The 19,978-nt window shown below is 44.9% G+C and overlaps 1 protein-coding gene across 2 annotated transcripts in view; it reads left to right on the top strand.

Annotated features, from left to right (window-relative positions):
• Positions 1 to 19,978, top strand: part of MB21D2 (Mab-21 domain containing 2) — a 109,657-nt gene that overhangs the window by 26,974 nt on the left and 62,705 nt on the right. Inside the window, exon 2 of one of the 2 annotated variants that reach the window (XM_059163128.1) lies at positions 8,388 to 8,472. The exons of the other annotated variant lie outside the window; for it this stretch is intronic. The gene's annotated coding sequence lies outside the window, so the exon portion shown is untranslated. The remainder of the gene's footprint in view (positions 1 to 8,387; positions 8,473 to 19,978) is intronic. 2 annotated transcript variants of the gene reach the window in all.

A 19,978-nucleotide genomic window follows, 5' to 3' on the forward strand; every position in this document is an offset into this window, starting at 1 on the left:
CTGGGGTCATGACCTGAGCAGAAGACAGAGGCTTTAACCCACTGAGCCACCCAGGTGCTGCATTTTACTTTGTTTTGTTTTGGTTTAGTCATTACTTAAAGATTCAGGAACAAATCTATCAGGGCAGTAATCTTTCATTGCTACTTAATGAGCTTACAGGTCCAGGGCTGGCGGTGAAAAAAACTTACCTGATTGCTGGGATACTTCTGTTTTTATATACTGTCCTCTGTTTTGGTGGTTTCCATTGAGTGAACAGGGATGCCTGGTCCTGGGGTGCAGAAGGGTGGGAAGACCTCTCTCCAGAACATGGCAGTGTTGGTGCCCTTCTCAACCCCAGAGAAGCAATGTCAAGAACGCTTAGCTGGCTTCTCCCCTTGCAAAGGCTTGCTTGCTGCCAGGAAGTCCACCATCACCTCGCTCCTCTATGTGTGACCCATGGGCCTGAGGCAGCACCTAGGGCTTGTGAGAAATGCAGCATTTCAGCCCCCACCCTGCAGCTGAACAGAACACGCATTTTTAACAAGGTCCCGAGGCAACTGATACCCACATTCAAGTTTGAGAAGCACCGCTCATAGAGACAACGGCAAGCGAAGCAGGTCTCAGAACTGTTAGCCTTTGAAATATATGCTGCTTTTTATTTCTACTTTAAAGTAAAATAACTTGCTAATGAAATAAAATGTGTTTTGGTTGGGGTAAACCTTCGTTTAAGATTTTTTATTTTGGAGGACCTCAAATACACAGAAGTAGGGAGACTAGTAGAATGAACTCCTTTTTACCTATCACCTACCTTTAATGTCTGTCAACCAACTCATTTTCTCAACTTCACCCCACCCCACCCCGAATTATTTGAAAGCAAATCACAGCCATATAATTTATCCACAAATATTTCTTTTTCCCTTTTTAAAATTAGTTCTATAATATACATAACATAAAACTTAACCATCTTAACATTTTGAAGTGCAAGTTCAATGGTGTTAAGTACATTCACATTTTTGTGCAACCAAGCTCGAGTAGTCTTTCCATCATGCAGAACTGAAACTCTATGAACATTAAATATCTTTTTCCTTCCTAACATAATCATAGTACCATCACACCCGAAAAAAAGTTACGTTTCTTAATAGCATCCAGTCCCCAATCAGAGTTCCAAGTCCCCACATTATAGTTTAGCCTAAAGAATTCAAGGCATTCAAGGCGCCTGGATGGCTCAGTGGGTTAAGCGTCTGCCTTCTGCTCAGGTTATGATCTCAGAGTCCTGGGATGGAGCCCTGCCTTGGGCTCTCTACTCATCAGGGAGCCTGCTTCCCCACCACCCCCCTCCCCTGCCACAGGCCTCTCTGCCTACTTGGGATATCTGTCAAATAAATAAATAAAATCATAAAAAAAAAAAAAAGGCATTTGGTTCTGCATCTTCTCTCTGTAAAGCTGGTGGTCTTATTTGGTTAATGAAGAATCTAGAGACAGTGGAGACAGTGGGCCTTGTGCTTTCCCACCTAGTAGCTAGGATTTTCTATGAAGCTTTTGTAATTTCCAACACGCAGAAATCAAGAGTTTTTCAGGTAAAAAGAGCATGGAGTTTTGATTAAGAAGAGCAAAATCTGTGTCACTCATTGCTTCTTAGAACTGGGCAAAATATTTACTCTTTCAGGATTTTCAAGTCACAAGATTTCTATGAAAATTGAATCAAATTGCAATACCGTATAGCCATTAGAATGAATGAACTAGAGTCATATTACCCGTGTGGATAATTCTCAAAAACAGTTTAGAAAAGCAGGTTGCAGAATGATTTGTACAGCCTGACACCGTTTATTTAATGTTAAACAAAAACCAATACTATAAGTTGTTTGTGATTACACACATGCAGTAAAGCGTGAAAACATGCCTCAGAATGACAGCTGCACATTTCAGGATAGCAATCCCCTCCCTCAATGAACGGGAGAGTAGCATAGAATAGCTGTATCTGTAGATTTTTTTCTATTATCCAAAAATCTGAAGGAAGTATCGTGAAATGTCAAGATTTGCAAAAGCTGCCTGATGGCTATCTGTGGCATTATTTCTGTTATGTATGTTTGGATATACTGCAAAAGAAAGACATTTTAAAAACTGGCCAGTTTATGTGCAAATATTTTGTAGACTCAGGCACTCAAAGATGTTATTAAGTAGGTCTTATTTATATTCTCAGCTCATCACAAAAATTTGAAGCTGAAAAATAATTTGATGCTGGGTACAAAAATTATAAAAATGATTTAACTGGTGGGGCTCCTGGTGGTGTTAAAGATGTCCAAAAAAGGGGGCACCTGGGTGACTCAGTGGGTTAAAGCCTCTGCCTTCAGCTCATGATCCCAAGGTCCTGCGATCTAGCCCTGCATTGGGCTCTCTGCTCAGCAGGAAGCGTGCTTCCCTTCCTTTCTCTCTGCCTGCCTCTGCCAATTTGTAATCTCTGTCTGTCAAATAAATAAAATCTTTAGGAAAAAAAATTTTTCAAAAAAAATTAGGAAGAGCCACTTGTGAAGTGTGTGGGGTCGTTCAAAATTTCAGTCCATCTTCTGTGTCCTACTCGTTTCATCTATGTGGATTCTGGTAAAGGACAGAAGCGTTGTAACAGTGGACCAGAGCCATTGCTTATTTCATTGGAATGTAGAGCTCTGCTGCTTCCAAGGAAGGTTCAAGGTGGAAGAGTACCAGCTCCCCTGTGGCTAGGTAGCCTCCAAAGCATCTTGTGCCCACAAACCGTGCACTTTGCCCTCAGTTCCCTTTGCTGCTGTCCCATCTGTAGACAGCAGGACTCCAAGTCCTGGGAGTCCTGGGTGGTTTCAAAGAGCCGTGAGAAAGGGGCTTCTTGGAGAACTGTGGGTTTTGAATCACCTTTTCCTTACATTCGGGTTTTCCTGCTGTGCCCATGGAGCCCACTGATCAGTGGTCTCATTATAATAATTCTGCCTAGAGGGTATGATAAAGGGCACACATTTGATATTTATTCATGATTATAGACTGGAAACCATTCATCAGGGATGCTCTTTCTGGCAATGGGGAAGATTTGGGCTTTTAAACCAAAGTAGATGTGCTGGGGGTGGGGAGCAGACATGTTAATTAAGCCCCATTGACATGAATGATGGAATAGGTCATGCCAAGAGCTTCAGTATGTGCTACTTATTCAGGTTGTCTAGCATCAAGCTCCCTGAGTTGTGGTTGTTTTATTGTTCATCATTAAATGGAGCCTACAACTGTAGTCACATCTGGTACCTGAAGACAGCCCGGAGGTCTGCCTCTAGTCTAATGTAACCCTCACTACTGTGATTTTATTTCCCTCACAGACCGATTTTTGTCCCCTTAATCATATTTATTGCTCTTATCTCAACTCTCAAATATCTCTAATCTCCCAGAAACATATATAATTATCTTTTAAGGGTCTGAATCGTGCCAGATGTAGCAGAAGAATGGCTTCCTGGCTCTCGCACAACATTAAATCATTTTGTATCAGGTCTTCCCGCTTAGAGTGGGAGCAACACTCCGTCCTTTTCTCGCCAGGATTCATGCATATGTCCTCTCCTCCAGGTGTTCATCAGATGCTTCTTGAGCGTCTCTTCTGTGTAGGGAGCTCTGGCAGATGCTGTCAGGGAGACAGAGTCCCAGGAAGGGGGAAATGTACACCTAGATCTGCGCGCTAAGAGAGATTCTTGAAGCAACCTCTGCATTTTTGTTTGACTGTGGTTGGAATGGAGCAGTTGCCGGGCTTGAAAGTCACCTGTGTCCCTCTCTTAGCCTGGTCCTCCTCACACTGTAGTCCTTCACTTCCGTTTTCGGTTGCAGATAGTTAATAGGGAGTGAGGGTGAGTGCAAAATTGCAGAATGATTGTGTCTGAAAGGTGGAGACGTCAGGGGGATGACTGATTTACAGTAGGAACTAGCAGCTACAGAAATGCAGTGCAATCCCACATTAACATCATTGCATGTATACAGGATGGACACTGACTTTGAAAGGTAAGGGGATGTCTCTTTGGATATACCTGAGGTGTTCCTATATCAAGGACTTTGGGCCTGGCTTTTCCTGTGTGTGAAACCGTGTCCCTGTGAATCGAAGTAGTGTTGAGTCATGGCTACCCCCTTTGCTATGACAGACACAACCCAGCCAACTGACCAAGCCTGAGAAATTACTAGAACTGATTTTTTTTTTTTTTAAGCAGATGGAACTTTCCTATCTGGGTGTCCTTTAAGGACATGCCTCTAATGGAGAATGGTGGTATCTGGAATGGATGTGAATTTAACTCTTCCTAGTCTGGGAACTATTTAAAGATCATATACCCTTGTAGCTGGAGCTGGTGTTGAGAGAGAAGTGACTTTTCCTAGAATTACAGTCGCGGCCCAGGGACTGAGATTTCAGTCTGCGACTCTCCCCGCTGGACTGTAGGAGAGATACACTTACTAAGCAGTGTTTTAAGGTAACTTCGAGTGGATTGTTTCCTTTCCCCCCTTCTTTTACGGAATGGTTGAAAATTTACCTCACTGACAATAAATACCAAACCTAGCTGTGAACCCGAACTAGAGGCCATCTCTCTCATTCCTGCACTTTGGTATCTCTTTATATGTATATCCTCTACTGCTCTTTCCAACCTGAAATATAAATGTTTACATACATGTTTTGCTTTCATGCTAGGCTAGAAACTAGACCTTTTCTCCTGTATTTCTCTTGTCAATGTATAATTTTTGTTAGGGTTGTAAACATGACTCCCATACAAATGTAAATGAGTGCATGTCTAAGAAATACTTGACTCATGAAGGAGGGAACCAACAGGAAGTTAAAGCTGGTTCAAAGAGCCTTTGAGGAACTGTGTTATTGGAGGCGCTGATGACTATTGAAGTAAGATTGCTAGATTAGATCTGAAACCCTACAGGGCAATAAAACAATAACATTTGCGGCTCTCATTTCCACCTATCAGAAGTCATATGGCTCTGTAGTGGGGGAAAAAAGAATTTGCAGATTCACCTGTAACTTCACGAAGTCTGAACCCATATTGATTAAAAAGCAAACCAAACACAGGTGCAACTCTTAGAAAATAAAATAATCCTTGAGGGCACCCCGCAGATAATACTCTAGTATGGGATCCAACATACATCCCTCCTTCCTTTTGCCTTATTTCCAGGTATTGCATCATGTTTTTTCACGTCTTCTCTGTGGTTGCCCTTAGCCAAGGAGTGTGTGCATTCCTTCATTTCTTCTTTTGTTTAATAATTACTGAATGTCCGTTTTGTGCCAGGGAGTACGTAGCCACTGAGATATCTGTAACTGAATGAGTCAGATGATCCTTGCTCTCCAGGAGCTCAGAGGCTGTTCCATTCACATCCTATAAGGGAGGCAAGGAGTTCTTTCCAGGAATCAGTTTCATTGTGGGGGAAGCAGTGGAAATCATCTTTTTTTTTTTTTGTTCCCCGTCCCTTTTGGGTTTCAGTGCTTAAAAGGCTAGTTTAAAATGCCTGTATCACCAAGAATGACAACCAGAGCCAGGGCTTTTTGGGGTAAGACTGGACAAATATCCATGCCACCTCTTTTTGTTCGTGTGGCATATACCTTTCCAGGGATAAAATTTTCGTCTTCTGATGTGAAGGGCTCCCCCGTGGCCTGTCCCGCCACTTCTCTCCAGAGACCTCCCTCTTTTTGCCTCCACAGGTACAGATGTGCTCCTAACTGGTTAGACCAGTTTGTGACATAAATTTAAGGAACTTCTGGAGCAGCAAGGACCTGACTGCTTTTCCCCAGAAGGGTTTAGGTAACTTATGGCTCAAATTTCATGGCTGTCAGTACAGTTTTCTTACACCATACATATACATATATATATGCATTTATTTAGGATATTTGAGGTGTTTGCCAGTTTAATCTAATTCTTTCTTTCAAAAAATAGTGGGAGTGGGTGTGGCTGACTTTTGTCTTAGAACCATAAAACATGGAGTTGCAAGGAGCCTCAGAGAGCTTTCTGGCTTGCCCCTTTCCCAGCTAACACCGGGAAATAAAAACCAGAGAAGCCGGATATTAATTAACCTTTGTTCTCATGATGAGTCACAGCTAGATCTGAAGCTTTTGTTTAGTTTTGGGTTCCTTCTTTTATAGTGGTGGTTCCTATCTGCATTTTTTGGTGGCATTTAAGTCTTCCAGAAAGGATGTGTTTCTTTTGAGTTTGGGTCTTTGTATTGGTTTACAAAGATAGATGCTAGATGCTTGTTGTTGGTTTGGTTTTTTTAAAAGATTTTATTTATTTATTTGAGAGAGAGAAGGTGAGGGGCAGAGGGAGAGGGAGAGAAACTCAAACTCTGTGCTAAGCTTGGAGCCCAAAAGGAGGCTCTGTTTCACGACCCTGAGATCATGATCTGAGCTGAAACCAAGATCCAGATGCCTAACTAACCGAGCCACGCAGGCACCCCAGTGTGAGATGCTTGTTAAAAATTCAATTAATACTTCAAGATATCAGGAAGAAAGCAAAAATCTTCCGAAATCATGGCCTCCAGCAATAATTTTACTGAACATCTTTGGGAACTTCCTTCCAGGCAGTCCTCTCAGTATTTACATCTGTATCTATATTTGCCTTTAGGTATAGATGTGTATTTTTCTTTCTAATCTTCAGTAAATGGGAAGAGCATCATTTTCTTGCAGGTGTTTCTTCTTTAACTTGAAAGATGATACTCAACTTATTTTAAGTACACATGGAAGTATTTTCCTCTTGGATTGTATGTTACTTGTATTAATGCATCTCTAGGAATGGAACACAAACGTTTACTGTTGTTACTTAATCATAAATGTAAGGACAGGTTATGTCTTCGGAAGCGGCGGGTGGGCTAGCTGTCGAGATGCACCTCGCAGGTTCTCTTGGAGGGAAGGGCTTGCTGACAGCTGGGGGCAGGGCAGCATGCAGACAGCCTTGTGCTAGCTGTCAGCTCCACGGGAGTCCCCTTTGGCTGTGCTGCACAGAGCTGCTTGCCCTAGGCCATGCGCTCCCTGGGGCATCTGCATCTGGTGACGTCTGGTGACATCTGGCACTACGGGATATGAAGGCTCCCTGGATACCAAAAGGCCCCGCTGAGAAGCTGAAGCCGTCTGGTTGCTTTCCTGTTCCATCTCTGCCTCTGCCCAGTCTCCTTCCTCTTCCTCCCTTTGCAAGGGTTGATCCTTAATAAATACCTTGAACTCCAAACTTCATATAACTTCTGCTTCTGAGGAACTCAGCCTGGGGCACTGGGTTTTTTTGTTTGTTTGTTTTTTTAGATTTTATTCATTCATTTGAGAGAGATAGAGGGAACACAAGCAGTGGGAGAAACAGGGAAGAGAAGCCAATTCCCTGCTGAGCTGGGAGCCGGATGTGGGACTCCATCCCAGGACCTAGAGATCATGACCTGAGCCAAAGGCAGACATATAACCATCTGAGCCATGCAGGGACCCCTGCTGCTGGGATGTCCTCCTGGGAGCTGGTGGAATCCTAGGGTGCTCAGGATGTCCGGATCCATCCATTCCTCCTCTCAGTGAGCTCACACTCTCCTTCGCTGCCCCTCGTCAGAGGTGTGGGATTGGAAGAATTTGGCCTTAGGCAGGGGCTAAAGCTGATAGCTCTGTGGTTTTAAGGAAAGTTCTAAAGACTTTCTTGCTAATGGTATTTGTACAATAAAAATCTGTTTTAGTTGTTTATGATATTAATCATTGAAGATTTATCTGCTTTGGGAGAAATTTCTCCGGAACCACTGAAAGTTCCTGCCTAAGAGTTGATGAAGATATTTTCCCCTCCAGTAGCTACCCCCTTCTTTGGCTTCCCCCACTTCAAACTGCTGCAGGATGAACGGTGTCCTCTCCGGAAGATCCCTGTTTGCACAACCTCTCCGATTGTGCTTTTATTTCCAGCAGATCCTATAATCTCACTAATCAGCTGGAAAGAAATATGGTGATGGAAGGTGCAGGAAGCAGAGGCCTTTCTGAGGCCTAAGGAGGTTTGTTCCAGTTATGGCCTGTGCTCAAAATGCTGAGTCACCTTGGTTAGTGCTCAGAGCTCTGATGGACGGACCCTGCCTCTCCTCTCCTCAAGGTTCCTGTGGAGACCTTTGATTCAAGGCTGTTTGTGCTGGTGGAATCTGGCCTAAGGAGAGCCATGGGTACTCTGACGCTTCTCACAATCTCCCATCTCTGAAAGAGTCACGGTTGCTCTCCCCTAGTCTCCAAGACGGAGTGTGTTTTGCCTTTAACCTCTAGCCTTACCCAGACCTGCTATGTGCATTTCAGAATCCGTGTATATTTTAGGGAGATAAGAAGGCCTGCAGAAGATTTGGCCATTGCTTCTTTAGCACCTTTTTCTGTCTTTTTCTGGGGTGGGGGAGTGGAGGTGCTCCTTTAACACGGGGTTCCTGCTCTTTTTCAGCACCACGTGCCCCCTCTGCCCCGGCCCCGTGATCAGCACGTACGTTAGCCAGGACTGTAGGAGGAATTGGGACTCTTGCAGTAAGGTCTGTAAGTCATAGTTCATATGAATGCAGAAATTCAAAAGCCTTGCTTGACTTAATGGATGCTTTTTAAAGCTATAAAAAAAAAGTTACTTTTTCATGAAAGGGCAAACTAGACCAGAAGATGCTGCTGAATAAATCTTTATTCTATAGACGGTAATAAGTAAAGACCTGATATCAAAGAACTTAAGCTTTTTATTTCTTGTCCAATTTTCTCTGTGGGGGGAAAAGGTCTATAAAGCCACTCATCTGTGTCCACCTTTTTAATAACTTAGTCATGCTTTTGAATTTGCCTGGGGGAAGAGAACTCATAAGTAGATAATACACCACGAAGTCAAAAAAGCCATTTGAAGTCATTTAGTTCACTTTTCATTTTGGGTGCTGGGAAGTGGGAAGAAGGGGAGATACAGCTTAAAGGCAAATTTTTGTTAGGGATAGTGGCTACCTATCTCGTGTCTTCTTCCTACCCCCATGTTCTCTCCCAGTGTTGTTTTTTTTTTTTCCCTTCCTTTTCCAACAATAGGTTTGCATGAAAGGAAGGTTGTGGTTTACTTAGGATCCCCAAATTCCCAACAGGGGGTATATTTGGCCCTTCCAAGTTTTGACAATAAAGTCCTCATCCAAATTTAGACATGGAAACCATGCATCTGACTGGAATACCTGCCTGTGAACTTACCAGACCCTCAGCCCCCACCTCTGAGTAGCTGGTGTCACTCAGTGGTTACTTATTCTTGTTAATAAAGATGCATTGGGGGGTGCCTAGGTGGCTCAGGCCGTTGTGTCTGCCTTCACAATCCCAGAGTCTTGGGATCGAGTCCCGCATCAGTCTCCCTGCTCGGTGGGGAGCCTGCTTCCCCCTCTCCTCCCTGATCCTGCTTTCTCTTGCTATCTCTGTCTCTCTCTCTCCCAAATAAATAAATAAAATATTTTAAAAATATATGCTTTGGTTAGGAGTTTGAACAAGATTCCTTGAGCAGACATTTGAGTATGGATAAATGTTACAAAATATATATGTACAATATAAACCTACAGATAAACAGCATATGTGAGTCATTACTGATGAACAGGATACACCATGGGACGATGCCTGTGAAGCCTTGTGGGAGGTCAGCGAGATTAACTCCTCCTTGAGCGGCTCTGACATGTGTGGCCAGGGAAGCTTCATGGATGAGTTTCTATTTGAAGTGGGCAGAGCTTAGAGTAGAGAAGTGGGAATGGTGTGAATTAAGTTTCGGGTATTGGGAAAGTACATGCATGACCTCCTTGATGGAGGTAACCTGTCTGAAACGGTTCTCAGTACTCAGGATGATGGTCCTATTTATTTCAGTTATGAAGGATGTTGTTTTAAAGAAGGGTGCTCTTTTAAAGATGAGCTTGGAATCATCTGGAATGATTTGAAAGTTCCACAGTTTAAATACAAAATAATAGATACGGTAATCTCTGGAATTCATTCCATCTCCTTAGTTAGAAAACTAAGAAGATGCAGGCGTGCAACTAAGGCGCTAGTGGAATCCCCGGGTCCTGTCTAGCACACATCTTGTGCAGTACATGGCACTGGGCTTGCTTACAGAAGAAACATTGATGGGTTTTCATCCCTCCCTTCCTCCTTCTTCCTCTTTGCTTCTCTCTCTCTTTCTTGCATTCATGCACAAACGTATATTAATGATTGTGGGCAGAGATTGTTTTAGATCCCAGAAATAAATGCCAAGCAAGCTACTGCCCACAGGTTTCCCTCAGAAAACAGACTGTTACAGTTCTGAACAGGTGCTATGACAACACATACAGGAGAAGCACCTACCCCGGGGTGGTGCCCTAAGAGAGCTTCTGGAGACAGCTGGAGCCTGAAGGGCCAGTAGGAAGAAGCAGACCAAGGAGGAAGAAAGAAGGGGAAAGGAAGAGCAATTTAACTAGAGGGCAAATTCTTCAAAGGCCACTGAGCCCAAGGAAAACTTGGCCCTCCCAGGAGCCACAAGTGGTTCAGTGTGAGTGACAGTTGGAGCGAATGGAGGAAGTGGCCAGAAGCAGGGCTTCAGGGTAAACAGAGGCTGAAGAATGAAGAGCCTTGTGCACCTGCCTTATTGTAGAACATTATCCTCAGGAGAACGCAGTTGCTGTTGATGGGCTTTAAGCAGGGAAATGGAAGGCACTTCCAGAAGAGCACTGTTGCACAGGGCTGGGCAGGGGCTCGACAGACTAAAGGAAGGCAGATAGGTAGGAATGTGTTGCAGTAGCCCAGGAGTGAGCTGATGGGAGCTGGACTGGAGTGGGAGCAGCAGTTATGGAGAATACAGGGCAGGTTTTCCAGAATGATTAGAAGGTACACTTGTTCACGTGAGTGTTGTCGATGTAGGCGGGAAAGAAGGGGCAGAAATCCAAGATGATGGCTCAATTGCTTTTTTGGGTACAAGACCATATCCTGGAGCATTCACGGAAGAGTGCAGAAAGCAAAAGGAAACGGCTCACCACTGGTTCCATTGAGGTGACTGTCCCTAGGAAACATCCAGGGGTGATACGGACGTTCCACCTTTGCTGTCGGCTGGCCTGGCCCTGGTGGTGGTCGGTGCAGCTCGTCAGAACTGTAGTCTTACTCATGAGGAAAAGTAGAGCCCAGAGAGGTGGCGCAACCCACTTCGGGTCACAGAGCTACTTACGGGTTAACCCAGGTCCAACAGCTAAGTCTCCACATTTGCCTAGGTGTGTTTCCATTCCTGTTGTTGGCTCAGTAGCCTGTGGAAAACATGTAGAGATCTATTTGTGTAATCATGTTGTCCCTTGCTTGAGAAGAACTGCTGATAGTAAAAATGTGGGCCATAAATCCACGTGGGGACTGTGCCCCATTTGCATCTCATTTGGTTCCATCTGCCCTGTCTTAACACAATTATGGCAACTTTGTTAGGCAAGTAGTTGCTTAATACAGTGGAAAGTCTTAATTACTCTTTAATAGCTATGTACAGAGGGAATGTCGACCTTAATGTTTAATCATTTGGTTCTCTTGAAAAAGTTTATTTTGGTATTCCATTTGTGTACTCATAAAATATATAAATGCATATTTGCTCCATTTCCATTTTCATTCCAGATTTCAGTGGCACAAAAATATTTTCTTTTTGAAGTATTATTGCTATATAAACATGGCAAATTTAATGAAAAATTAAAAATTAAAAATCCACCCACAGTCTTTTCATAACAACAACAACAAAATTCAAGCTTTATGTTCTTTTACTATCTCTCCACATCCATATGGTAATTCTAATTTACATTCATTTTTCTAACTGTTTTTTCCCACCAAATATTTTGCCGTATTTGTTTGCTCGTTTATTCGTTCATTCATCCATTTGGCAAACATCTAAGTATCTTCTAGATGCATGGTATTAGGGGTTATAGTAGTGTCTGTCCTTACCAAGCTAACATTTGGAAAATTGAGGAACGGTTGGGTGGGTAATATATTCATAGGTAACAAGTAAGACCTAACAGGAAACAATTGCAATTGATTGAATACTCGTGTTAATCAAATAAACACGTTGTTTTTATGTTGTAGATGTAATATAACTACTTTTCTTGTTTTTTATCATTGTTTTTATCATTGTATCAGTCAGGGTCTCTGATAGGATAAATGGAGGGGGATTCCATATAGGGACATTGACACCAGGATCGGGCAGTGCCGCAGGGCTAGGGACTTCAAACCCGTGTTCACCTAAAGGACCAGAGGAGGAGACATTTTGAAAGTAAACATTTTACAAGTACCTTCAGTGTGTTAGGTAGGTGCTGCACTCAGTGCTGACCAGAAGGGAAGTGATGTACTGGTGGGGGCTCTTCTGCCTCCAGAGAGTGAAGAGCAGGACAGGCAGAGGTGGGCTCACAGGAAGAGGCAGGAAGGAGACCATGTGGTTTCTCCAGCTTTGAAACTGGCTAAATGGAGGCGGTGGGAAGAAGGGCAGGTGGGAAGACTGAGTTGAGCTCAGTTGAGTTCTCAACCCAAACTTTTCAGTTTGGGGCTCTGGGTGGGTTCTCTTTGGGGAGGGGAATGAACAGGGAGGGTTCAGTTATATATGGACCTGGAGGCTTCTTCCCCTTCACCCTGGTGTCATACAAATATCAGCACTCTCTTGTATGTTGTGACACAATGACAGTTGGGAAGTACCAAGTACTATCTTTGGGTTATCAAGTACTGTCATTCTAGAAATTCTCCCTGGACTGTTTAAAGCTATACACTAGAGCACTGGTGATATTACTCAACTTAAATGTAATCATACCGGTAGTAGTTGTGTGTACAGTGGCCTTCCCATTGTCCACATTGGAGGCTGATGGAGCCGAGGGAAGGGTTTCATTTTGGAGAGTGTCCGGATTGAAGCATGTGATAAGCACTTCCCTCCCTGATGGAGGTATAGGACAAGGAGCAGGGGGTATGCTTACGAGGGTTGTGTATCTTCTAAACTTGTGAATTTTGCATTGGGTGCTTTGCTAAGCATCACCAATTGGGGGAACTGTTGGCTTTGGGGAGCTAATGAATCAGTTATGGGGAACCTCCTAAGGGAAAAGGGAGTAACGGTCAGGATCCAGTAGCATCTTTAGGGCTGTAACTCTGTGTGTGTGTGTGTGTGTGTGTGTGTGTGTGTGTGTTTTCTGTATCTGAATGAATGAAACCTTGGCTGTGGCTCCTGTTTTCAAAGACACAGTGTAGGGTCTTTACTGCTGTTAAGTTATTGATTATCCATTGTTTTGTGCTATTTTGCTCTCCTGGTGGAGGCAGAGAAGCTTGTCCAGAGATGAGCCTAGGGGGAACCTGGAAACTGATTCCGCTCCTTAATTTCAGCCATCCCCTTATCCATAATTCTTTCTCAGTATTGAAATGTTCAGCCATAAAGTCAAAGCTTTGCTGCTTTTGATCCTTGGGGCCCCTGGGCTCCGCTTGACCTTGGGTTATCTTTCGGTTTGTTTGTCCATCTCTCGTTACCTCATATTGTAAAGTACCTCAAATCCTTTTTGGAAACAGGTGGAACTTTACTCAGTTATTGGCTAATCCACGAGTAAATTGTTTTCCTTTGTCTAAATCTAAACAGTCAGAAAGCTAGGCAAGAATTATTTCCATACCTCAGTTTTATGAGAGACAAACTTGGATCATGAGTATTTAAAAAAAAAAAAAAAATGAAATGTCGGAAATGATTAAGTCAGCTCTACCTTAATCTATCACAGTGTTGGATTATTTTTCTTTATACTTCAGCATTCTATACTATCTCTGTGCAGTACCCAAAGGTATTTCTAGTTATTGAAGTAGAGGGTCTCCTTAATTGTTCTCCCTACCGACACTTTTGTCTCTATCCTGTCACTCCTGTTTGAAGCTTTCCTGTGGCTCCCATTATCATCAGATTGAAAGTCATCCCTTCCACACTGTTGGCTCTCTTCACTCTAGGTTTCCCTTGAGGTCCTTTGGCCTGACTCACTCTGGACTTGAGACCTTGGAACGTACTTTCTCTGGCTTCTTCCCCTTCTTATTCTTCAGCCCAGAGGTGAGGCTGGCTGGCTTTGTTCATTACACTCCCATCTGTACCTGTACTTACCATCCCTTATAAAACGTCAGTCTTCTTTATAGAAGATAGTCCCCATGTGGACAGATGCTGCATCGCTCTTGTTTACTGCCATGTCCTCTGCTCTCTGCTCAGTGCCTGGCAAACTGCACACTCAAGAAAGATTTGTTGAAAAAAACGAAATGTGTCCTTTACAGTAGTCAAGTTTTGTTAACATCAGTAAGCTGTATTTGGCAAGTACTATCAACTTGTAGATAACTATCATTTTTAACCAATTACAGCCTTCCTTTTCTAGTAAGCTTAGATATCTTCAATCTGCACAGAATGGCAACTTTTCATGCTAGGTGATGGTTGGCACAGGGCAGGCGGGCAGAAGGTGGATTGTGTGTGCAAGTGATTGGCTTGGCCCCTGGCTTCATGACATGCTCACGGTCCGTGGGAAGTGAAGCTTTACGATACAAAACGTTCCCTTGCAACCCGTCTCCTTGGATGGCTTCATCATAACCTCTGAACTTGGCAGAGCAGACGTCTTTATCCTCACCCTATAAGCTAAGAGACGTGCCTAACAACACCCAAGCAGGGTGTGGTTGAGCAGTTGTACCGGGCATTGGCTCTGAGAATGGAGCCTACGTCAGGCCACACTGACTGGAAGGAGAGCAGCACAGAATTCCAGTAGCCGCCGGAGACCATTCTCAGTTCGGATGTATTTTTGCCTTAAGCAAAGCATGTGATGAGTGGTTATCTGTTCCAGCATGCGTTTGCGTATTTAAGTACCAGGGTCACATCACCGAAATGCCCAGATGATCTGGTGTGCTTCCCCGCCGTGCTCACGATGCTTTAAATGTTCTGGTTTATTCACCCGTTTTACAGATGAGAAGCTGAGAGTCAGAGGGTGCCATTAACCAGGAAGGCTCAGCTGGGCACGGGAGTCGGGATTCAGACCCAGATTTCCTGGTTTGCGTCAGGGAGGTTCTCTCCGTGCACTGACCATGAGCGGCAGCCTTGAATGCGTGGCTTAGGGATCACCGTGTCTGAGCCGTCCTGGACCAAGATCGTCGCTATTTGGTTGTGTAATTTATTCCACGATGATGATGATTAGCCTTCTTCAGCGAGCCATTCTGATAAATTGCAGGCCCTTGCTGCAGTCAAGCATCATCCATCCAAGTACGATTGCTGTACAATTTATTTTCCTCTGGGAATTGCTCCACATGCCTCCGATATAATGTGAAGGCTGCAGCCGCCTCGCTGCCTGCTGCTCAGTTCCCCTCCCTAGTTCAGCCGATTGTCGAGCGCAGTGGTGGCTGCCCAGAGAGCAGGGGTCTTCTCCATTATTCATGATGTTAGTGTCGGGTTGTCGGCTTTGGCCTGGGCAGACTGGAATGGGCTCATTGATGGCAGCAGGTGCAGCTGCTTCCTGTGGAGCTGGCCGCAGCCCTGCCGCAAGCTGAGGTCAAGGGCTGCTGGGGATACGGGCTTTGCAGAGCAGAGGTCTCACCAGTGTAATTGGCAGTCTTCGCTCTCCCATGGCACAGCCGGAAACTCAACTGCAGTGCGAGTGTGGCGAGGGTCCGCCAGGACCCTATGATTCTAGATGGTGCTGGGGCTTCGTTCAAGTGATGGGGGGGAGACAGGATGGTTAGAGCCTCAGACCCCAGCCAGAGCCAGCTTTTTAGATTCTGGATTGTTCCATTCCCCATGTCTGTCTGTCTCCACCACCCAATGCCGCCACATTATTCCTCCTCCTCCTCCTCCTATTTCATTACTAAATACAGTATATTTATTTTAGCAACTAGTCTGTGGCCTACTGAATCCTTTAGTGTTTTATTTGACGGATGCCTTTTTGGTTAGTAGCCTGGTCCCCAAACTCACATTTCATGGACCCCATTTCGCGCTGAGCTTTCCATGGTGGTTTCCTTAGCTCGCCACTAGTGCCAATCTGCTCGGCTGCCTCAATCCTTCACCACTCTATTGTGGCCACTGCCACAGCACGGAAAAGCTGCGGCCACCGAGTCCTAGGGACATTAGGATCTTTCCTTCCCCGGAAATAGCTCAGTCCCATCTTTTCATTTTAAAGACCAGAGAAATGAAGCCCTGATGTGTTTAACAATTTTGCCTGTGGGTGCTCCCATCATCAGTCTCCCCTAATGACTTCTTTCTTTGCCACTGATGACTGGCGTGGTATGGGAAACAGCAAGGGCCGGTGAGAGTCCTGTCTCTGTTAGCTGGTAGTTTAGCATTGCAGCAGCAAAGTGGGGTTAGAAAACACAACAGACTTGCTTCAGCGGAATATGCATTTTTGGTGACCTGTGTCATTGAAAAGTCCAAGACAGCTGGCTCCATGAAAAGAGTCAAATGTTGTCCTGAGTCCAAATCAGGCCTTGTGTCTTTCCTTGTTGTGGCTGTTTCCCATTGCATTGACTCCATTTTCTTGTTCTACCTGCCTTTTATCTATCTGAAGCCCAGGGCTTGAGTGCAGGGGATGGGTAGGCAAAGCTCTGCCTCTTCTCCAGCCTTCTTGGCACCCAGTCCCACTAGCCTCTGAATTTGGCTGTCATAGGGAGTACAGAGGAAGAAGTGGAGGCCACTGAGATGCATGAAGGGCACAGAGTTGGAGCTGGGAGGGCTTTTCAGGTCCCTGTCTTAGTTACTGATTGCTGCATAACAACCACCCCCCAAACCTAGTTGCTTAAAACAACAGCTTATTATATTTGATGATTCTGTGAATCAGGAATTCAGGCAGAGCATCCAGAAGATGGCTTATAATTGCTCTCTGGTTTCTGTACCTCAGCTGGGAGCTGGCCAGACATCTCTCTCCCTTGCTCCTTCTGGTCTCCCCCACACCCCCAGTCTTCCCATGTGACCAGTGTAGCCTTCCCCATAACAGGACAGCCTCAGTGTAAGTCAGACATTTGGCATGGATGATCAGGGATCCGAGAGAGAATGCTCCAAGAGACAGCAAGGGGAAGCTGCTAGCTTTTTAAGGCCTGGGCCGGAAGATCTGTGAAGCATCACTCCAGTGATACTCGGTTGACCTGGCAGTCGGAGAGCCCGCCTAGATTCCAGGGGAAGAGGACCTCTTCTATTCCCAGATGGAATTACCGGAAGCCCCCAGAGAAGCCGTGATTGACCTAATTTTTCAGAGCCCTCCTCTCAGAAATAAAATGAAAACCAACGACAACTGAGGAAAAAGTCTATACCCTCTCCGGCCAGAGCACCCGCACTCACCCTATTTTGCCACCTTTTTTTGTGCTGTCTCCGTGGCCGGGTATCTAGCTTCCCCTTTGCAAGTAAGACGCTCCCAGCGTGCTGCGTGTCTGAGCGGCCTCTTCTCTCCTCATCCAGTGCTTCTCCTGCTCCCTAGTGTGATTTCTGCAAGAAATCCTTCGTTTCAAAACTTAATCATGTCAGTGTGGTCTGACTTTATTGTCTCCCTCCAGCCTGTGGCTGTGCCCCATGTGGTGTGTGTGCAGAAACTCTGGGAGATGAGAGGGAAGGGGATAGGACACTAGTCTAGAACGTGGTTGTGTGTGGAGGTTTCAGCAGGAAACCAGTGAACTCCCCTCTTCTAAGGATGTGGGCTTTCTCCCATTTTGGAGAAATCTTGTACCTGGTGTGAGGACATACTGTTCTTTATAGCCTTCTGTTTCATGTGATCACCCAGAATACCTCCAAAGCAGGCGCCGTCTTCATGGAAATAGAAGATAATTAGGTTAGTTTAGAATTTATTTACAATCTGGGACACCTGGCAAAGATTCTGGTTGTGAATCCCATGTGATGTGTATGTGTGTACATATGCACGCACCCCTGCACTCAGAGATACGCCCTGTCCTTAACTTTGTAGATAGGGCACAAAGAAATCCCCCAAATACGCACTGAGCTCGGGGGTAGGAGGAGGTAAGGAGATTATTTGCATGCAGGCAACCCTGATTGTTTCCTTGCATTCATTTCCTTAATCAGCTATAATCAGAAGATGCAATCTACTGGATGTTCTTTTTGTTTTTCATGTTTTGTTTTTTTAAGATTTTATTTATTAGGCAGAGAGGCAGGCAGAGAAAGAGGGGGAAGCAGGCTCCCTGCAGAGCAGAAAGCCTGATGCGGGGCTTGATTCCAGGACCCTGGGATCATGACCTGAGCCAAAGACAGAGGCTTAGTCCACTGAGCCACCCAGGAGCCCCTTTTTTGTTTTTTAATCCTCACAAAGGGAAGGGACTGGGCCGACCGTGTTTTCAGTTCTTCGGGAAGAGTGTGGCTCCTGCTTATACTTGATAGTTTTAATCGTATTTAAAGTTTGCAGTTGCATTCTCCACCTGAGCATTTGGGAGAAGTTCTGAGCCCTGGAGATAAATAATTAGCTTCATAGAATGTTACTTAGGGAAAGTTCATGGGGCACAAGGGTCCCTGGCTCAGTTCTTCGTTTCTGATGACTTGATTTCATTGTCACCCTTGGTGTCAGACACTCCTAGGCCCTTACTTTTTTAAAGGGACCATATCTAGTGTCACACTGGACAGAGAGGTCACATACTGGATGGCGGGCGGTGTCAGGAGGAGTTAGAGGACTCTAGGCCAGGTCTGCTCCCTGGGTGCCATCCCAGCTGCATACATCCCACAGCTTCACTACCTGTGTCACTCCTCAACTCATTTCTCAAGACCCCAGATTCCAAGCTGTGGGTATTTTGACTCTGTGCAGGAAATGCCTCCTCTTGTGGGAAAGTAGGATTTGCTCTCTTTGCCCTCCCAGTGAACTCTTTGTTCATGTCTTTGAGTAATTGCCACTTATTCCCTCTGAATCCCTTTCTCCATGTAGAATAGAATCCCAGAAGCCTGTTTACACGCTACATAAGAAGAATACATAAAACCTCGAAGGCAGCGGTGTCCTAAAGTCGGGGAACTGAGATCTAATCTGGGTCAGCCTCTGACTTGCAGTTCACGTAACCCTGGGCCACCCCCTGGCCCCACCCACGCTGCCAGCTCCCTCCACTGCTGTAGGAAGAAAACCCAGTGACATGCGAGAGGGCTCTGGAAGCACTGTACGCAAGAGGTTATATAATTATGTTCTGAGAACGCTCCCAGCTGTCAAGTATGACACACTGACATCCTCTCCTGGTCCTCCACTGTTGGAAGCAGCTGTCAGCTTCATTTCTGCCGCTCCCTTCTCCATATGCCAGAGCAAGGAGAAGTGAATGGATTAAAACTCTGTTGGGGTAGGGGAACCAACCATCTGATGTCTTCTGTCTAGCTTTTCATCAGTGAGTATTTTAAGTTTTGATATTCCCACTGAAGCTCTAAGGGGGAGTACAGATCCAGTGTTGGGGAAGACATAGAGGGGTCAAACAGGAAAATGACATGGTGCTCTGGATATCCACATAGGACCTGAAGAGGACTCTTCAAAACTAGAGCTGGAGTTGTGCAACCACCCATGACGTTTCCCAGACTAGTTTGTGTACCATTGGAGATGCTTCTTCGTAGACCTTGAATTTCATTTCTTGTCCTTCCTCATACCCTACATCTACCCATATCTCGAGCTTAAGTCAAGGCCCTTGAACGTGGGTTGTCACGTCCAGAAAGCGCTTCCATCTTGGTCACCAGAATACAAACTTTAAAGATCCAGTGCAGCTGTAACCTTTGCATAAAGTGTTCCCTGATTCCCACTGTCACAGATGACCATTTTGTCTTTTCCTTACCTCTATGTAAATGCCTCAGTTACAGCACCCATCACTGATGTGAAGATATCTGCCAGGTTATGGCAGAAAGTGGACAGTGAGCTTTTTGAAGACAGGAATCACGTCACCTGTCCCTGTCCTCAAGGCTTAGCAGAATTTTTGCCACATATTAAGGATTCAGCAGATTTTTAATAAGTATATGAGTGAGTTAAAAAGAAAAATAGCTAAATTGGTTTCTTAACATTCCTTCTGATTCAAGAAGTAATGTTAGTGCCCCATCCAAATTCCGACTTGGAAAGCAACTCTCCTTCCCTAAGACAGGGACAG

The sequence above is a fragment of the Mustela lutreola genome, chromosome 2 (genome assembly GCF_030435805.1).
Source record: "Mustela lutreola isolate mMusLut2 chromosome 2, mMusLut2.pri, whole genome shotgun sequence".
NCBI classification, from domain to species: domain Eukaryota; kingdom Metazoa; phylum Chordata; class Mammalia; order Carnivora; family Mustelidae; genus Mustela; species Mustela lutreola.